General features: G+C 48.6%; 1 pseudogene; it reads right to left on the reverse strand.

Annotated features, from left to right (window-relative positions):
• Positions 1-1,232: 1,232 nt before the first annotated feature.
• Positions 1,233-6,004, reverse strand: LOC124691548 (annotated as a pseudogene).
• Positions 6,005-6,215: the final 211 nt, after the last annotated feature.

A 6,215-nucleotide genomic window follows, 5' to 3' on the forward strand; every position in this document is an offset into this window, starting at 1 on the left:
TCTTAACCCTGAACCACTCCCGGGAGCATCTGGCGGACCTTGGATGACGCCCGCCGCGCCCACAACGCCCCGGCCGAGGCGACGAAGGGCAGCCTCCAGCTGACCCTGGTATGCTCCTGGGGCTGGCGAAGAGATCAGTAGCCAGCTGTTCCTCTTGAACACGGCGGAGCAGCTGCAACAACAGATGACCGTGCTGAGGGAGACGCATGCGAAGGAGCTGGCCTCGCTCGAGCAGGATCGCGTGAGGGTGCTGGACGAGCACAACCACGCCTTGGGCTGCCCGCGTAGCATGCGATTCAAGAAGCGTGCTAACCTGAAGTTGTCGGTAAGTTACGAGGCTTAATCTGTTGAGAGATGCTTGTGCCAGTGTATACTTCACCAGCTGGTTTGGCTGATCACACGTTCTACCTACGTAAACCGTTCTGCAATTTCTCGGTCGAGAGTCGAGACCAAAGGGCAACGCTTCAGCCACAGCCCAATAATTCTAGTGACTTCCACGTGTTTGGCCCTTCCAATGGGATGTGTGCGCTTTGCGGGGCCTGGGAGGACTGCAACCACATCTTCTTCACCTGCCCATTAGCAAGACTTATGTGGGCTGGGGTGAGGGAGCTTCTTTCGTGCGACTGGAACCCGGCAGGGGCTGGGGACTTCATTGCACTTTCTCAGGGCTTGTCTAACCCCCTCCGTAGGCTAGCGTGGTTCACATTTGCGGCTCAATGTTGGACGCTTTGGAACATACGTAATAAGCTAGCCATTGAGGGAAAGCTTATCGGCAACCCGGCTGACATCTTCTACCAACTATCTTTACATATGCGGTGTTGGAGGGTTCCGGTCGGACCGAGGGACAGGGACTTGCTGGACTTGGCGGTGGGCGGCGTCAGGAGGCTCTACGCGCGGACGCGGTCTGAGGCGACATGAGGACGACATCCCAACCCTGATCATCTACGACGACATTGGGGCATGCGAGGGATCCGGGATGTGTGTGCTGTGTCTTGTTATGTACTGCGGGGAGCTGTATGTGTGGGCGTGTCTAAGAACATCGGATAACTGTTATGTGTGCGGTGTGGCGTTGTACCGAACCTTACCATGTGTGTGGCTTTTATATAAAGCTGGGCCGGAGGGCCTTCTATTTAAAAACTTCCACGTGTTTTCTTTTGTTGTTGTGACAATATTGAAACTGATCAATATCTCGTTTATTCAGGCCGGTACTGTTGCTAGAGTGGCTGGGGGACTCTTGGGTCAGTTCTAGGTGCTTATTGTGCTCTCAAAAAACACAATCAAGTCAACATTTCAAATCTACAAGAGAAAAAGAACCAGAGCTCGAACAATCAAAATCACGGAGGTTTGCCCTGACCCCTTAGTACAAACAATATTAACGGGTGCTTGCATTACACTAAGTTCATATGACACGCCTATGGGACAACAAAACACACACATACTAGCAGAATGTGCTAAATATCTTTACACCTTCATTTATTCATATAGCCCAGTAGTGCGGTCACACCAGCATCAGAGTTACATTTTTTTTTAACGTCCCACTCAACTCGTGGCCTTCCCTTTCATCCTGCCCAAAGTAACAACCACAAACACGTACGCATTGTCGTAAACTTTGTCGAAGAGACGGAAATAGGCAACTCTCCATGCTTTCTTGAATAGCAGGGCGCAAAACACGATCCACAGGCCAGCAAGAAATCCAGACCCAAGCCCAAAGTAAAAGAACAACACTGGCTCAGAAAACTTGCCCCTTCTTTGTGGATTCTCGTGCTCAGGTACATTGTCTCCCGAGCAATTCCTTCCAAGAGGAGGGCCGCACAGACCAATGTTGCCACTATATATGGATGGATTCTCCATGTACAAGGTGTCAAGTTGACTTCCCGGTGGTATTCTTCCTTCAAGATTGTTATATGACAAGTCCAAGGAGCTTAAGTATGTCAAATCTGACAAGCTTGACGGGATTTCGCCAGAAAGGTTGTTCCTTGACAGGTCCAGTGATTCAATTGATTGTCGCACCTGATGTCTCATCAGTGGACATTGAGTCGACAGTCCAAGAAGACCATGGACAGCCGACGAAGGCAGGCCCACCGGCAGTTTCAACACCAAGTGGCTAATCTGGTGTGGCCTTGTAATTCCTGGACCAAGTGCTGTGAGCCAGTGGGGCCCAGCTGTAATAGGTGTGTGTGTGGTTAAAAGGGGCAGGTTGGCCTGTCGTCGGGGTCATGCTTGTAAACGAATCTGAGTTCATCTCATCTAAACTTCGTCCGTGTTCCCACCCCGTATGCTTCTCCTCATCTTGGATCTAATTTCTCATCTCATGCTTGCTGTTTGTGTGTGTGATTCGATCCCATCATAGATCGGACACTACAATTGGTATCCAGAGCCTCAAAAATCCTACCAATTTTTTTTTTCCTCCCACCACGCCCTCCACCTGTTCGTCCAGATGACTAGCCCGATTTGCACTCAGTAATCCCGAGATTGGATCCGAAAAATTCCACCGCGACAGGTGCTGAATCACTCCGGTGAATCGGCTCGAAATCCTTAGCGGTGTTGGAACCAATTCAGGGTGAGTTGCAACGGCGCCATCTCGGACCCCCGTGCCGTCGGCGCAGACTTGTTTCGTGCTGGAGAGGATGGAGGAGATGCACAAGTCGATGCAGGAGATCCTCACTCGCGTCGGCACCATCACTGATGAGGTGAAGAGTTTCCGCAAACAGATGGAGGACTATGGCTCTGATCTGGACGGAATCAAGCGCACGATGTTGGCTGCGGATCGTACATCAGCGACACCGCGCGTCGAGCCGCGTGAGACTCGACCAGCTCTCGCCAACAACGGCCGCCCGATTCTCGGATCTCCCGGAGTCATCGGAGATGGCAACGATCGCCGCGTCCGCCAAGGCGGGAGCAGCGTTCCATACAGCGCCGAGTTCGCCAGCAAACCACGAGGAGGTACGAATTCGTGCTCCGCGACACGATTTCCCCAAATTTCATGGAGAGACCCCTATGCTGTGGATAGATCAGTGTCTTACATATTTTGACATGTTCAAAATTCCTCACACCCAATGGGTTGGCATGGCGTCACTATATTTGGAGGGCAATGCTGCTCTGTGGTATCAATCGTACAAGAGGAGATATGAACAACCAGGTTGGGGAAAATTCATGGCTGCTCTTATGGAGGAGTTTGGGCAGGATGAGTATGACGGACAGATGACTAAATTGATGCAGCTAAAGCAAACAGGAACTGTCAGTGAGTATAGGCAGTCGTTTGAAGACTGTATGTATCATCTGATTGCTGTGGATGAGTCTCTGAGCACACGCTGGTTTGTATCGCAGTTTGTATTTGGGCTTCGAGATGACATTCGGGCTGCTGTTCGCCTTCAAGCACCTACCAGCATTTCAAGGGCAGCTTCTTTGGCTCGCATTCAAGAGGAAGAAGCTGAACACCATCGCCCTCGGGCAAAACCAGTAGCACCAACCAAGCATCCTCCAGCCCGTAGTAACCCCAGGAAAACAAGACTGGCCGAGGAAACAAGGCAATGACGATTTTAATCGTGAACGTCAATTACGTGATTTTCGTAAGGCAAATAATCTTTGTTACCGACTCATCTGCCCAGTCTTCGCAGGAATTTCCCCACTCAGCTGGTTCCAAGATAAGTTCAAATTCAACAATCCGTTAAGAGAACTTATCCCATCTGGAATTCCACCGACTAACTGATTGAGAGATAGGTCAATACCGACCACATCAAAAATTCCAAATCCATACTTAAGTTCTTGGCGCTTCATCACGACGGGCCAAACTTCTCTAAATTTACCTACATAGCCAGTGTACCATACAGACATGTCAACCCCTGGCCTCCTTGGATGTTTCTTAGTCATTGAAGTTAATTTTGACAAAGACCAAGGCATAATCCCAGACATACTATTGCCTGCCAAACTCAGTTGGCGAAGACGCTTAAGATTTGTGATAGTCACCGGAATATCTCCAGACAACAAGTTGTGACTTAACTGCAAAAAGCGCAAGTATACCAGGTCGCCAATCCATAACGGCAATTTTCCATAGAAATTATTTGTTGAAAGATCCAAGAAAGCTAAACTCGTGTAGTTCTGAAGTGCAGACGGGAACTTGCCAGAAAATCTATTGTTACTTAAGTGGAGGAATACCAAGTTAGGCTTTTCAGAACACTGAGGAAGCTCTCCCTCTAGAAGGTTATCTGATAGATCCAGGACAAGTAGGCTCCTCAACTTGCAGCAAACAGATTCAGGAATATGACCACTGAAGTAGTTGAAGGATAAAGTCAATTCTATTAATCCCGAAGCTCCATATTCCAACGGCAGAGGTCCTGAGAAAGAATTGTTTGATAAATCCATGTGCTTTAAGCTTTTCAGAGTAGCCATGTGTTCCTCCGTGATCACACCATCCAACTTATTGTTGTTGAGGTCGAGCTCCACCAAATTAGTGAGCATCCCAATCTTGGATGGCACATGTCCGGTAAGATGGTTATTAGCAAGACTAAGGTACCCTAGTCCAGTACAACTCGCTATCTCTAGTGGTATAGGTCCAGATAGATGGTTGTTGGAAAGAGAAATAAACTCCAAGTTAGTGACATTCCCCAACTGTGGTGGTATATTTCCAGTAAGAAGGTTGCTAGATAGAGTTACATAACCTAATCGAGTGAAATTCCCCAACCGTGGTGGAATAGGTCCAGTGAGATGGTTGTAAGAAAGGTCAAGGTCCTCTAATCTGATGCAATTCGCCAGTTCTTGTGGTATACTCGTAAGATGGTTGTTAGAAAGGTCAAGATACTCTAAATGAGACAAATTGCCTATGCTTAGCGGTATGGAACCTGTAATGTTATTGTCCGAAAGGAAAAGCCTAGTTAAGCTAGTTAACTGGCCCAACCCATCAGCTATCATTCCAACCATATTGTTGCTCCTCAAACTCAAGTATTGCAATCTGCTAGATGGACACTGTGGCAATTTCTCTAGAAACTTTGTAACGTTTCCAGAGAAGAGTCTGCCATCAAGCCACAGTTCTTCCAAATAACATAGATTTCTCAAGTCGACTGTCATTGTTGCCGTGTTACATGTTGTGTTGGCTGGGTAATCATATTCGAGGTTGCAGCCAAAATGTAGCACTCGGAGGGAAGTCATATTTCCTAGTGCATTAGGAAATGGACCATAAAGAGAGGTTTGAAAAAGGTGAAGTTCTGTAATGCTTCTTACATTCCAAAACCAAGCGGATGCAATTGGATGACCAAAGTAGTTGTAGGAGAGATCGAGGTATTGAAGATTTGTAAGGTTTAGGTGTGTGAGGGGTTGATTTGTACTTGAGAGTGAGCAGTCAGAAAGACGGAGGTATTCCAATGATGGAAGCATGTTTACCACAAGAGGCCAATCAACAATCGAGCTGAGATCAGTTCCACTCATATCAAGATGCCCCAGCAGAGATAGGTGGGTTAACCATGAGATGTCTTTTGAGTACATACTCATGGAGTTGAAGAGGTCGAGATATTCTAGCTTGGAAAGGTTACCAAGCTGCGGAGGCACTGTACCAGTGAAATCCATGTTTGAGAGATCGAGATGTCTCAAGTTCTTGAAGGAACCCAAGAACTCGGGAATACCACCATTACGCCCAGTCAAAGATGTCCATTCGAGATTGAGGTATTCAAGATGCTCTAGGGATAGCAAGGAAGGACTTATCTGGCCCCCTAAATATGTTCCGCCAAGGTCAAGCTGGATGACATGGCCGGTGGTGTTACTGCACGTGACGCCTGCCCACCGGCAGCAATCTTGGCGCCTTTGCCACGACCTGAGGAAGCGGTGGATGTCATTGATGCCTTGCTTGAAGACAAGCAAGGCGTCCCTCTCGCGCCCTATGCAGCTCCCACTGGCCGCATGGGCCGGTTCGAGCTGCCGTGCGTCCGTGACGAGGAAGAAGCTGCTCCAGCCTCCAGGTAGCTGCTGCTGTTGCCACAAGGAGCAAGACGAACACGGCAGGTGAGTTATGCATGGTGGTAGTGGTGCTCACGGATCGGTGCAGTTAGGAAAGTCCAGATTCCAATTACTTTCTGGTGCAACACAGCGTGTGATGGTGTGCTAATAAGGGCCTGGACACATACGTAGGGCCGCGTGCTTCTAGGTTAAGTACGTGTGGCATTCCATCGCCAATCGATTTTTTTTCCTTGAGCTTATCCTTCCACGGGCGGCAGCGAGCTAATCAT

The sequence above is a fragment of the Lolium rigidum genome, chromosome 2, assembly GCF_022539505.1.
Source record: "Lolium rigidum isolate FL_2022 chromosome 2, APGP_CSIRO_Lrig_0.1, whole genome shotgun sequence".
Taxonomy (NCBI): domain Eukaryota; kingdom Viridiplantae; phylum Streptophyta; class Magnoliopsida; order Poales; family Poaceae; genus Lolium; species Lolium rigidum.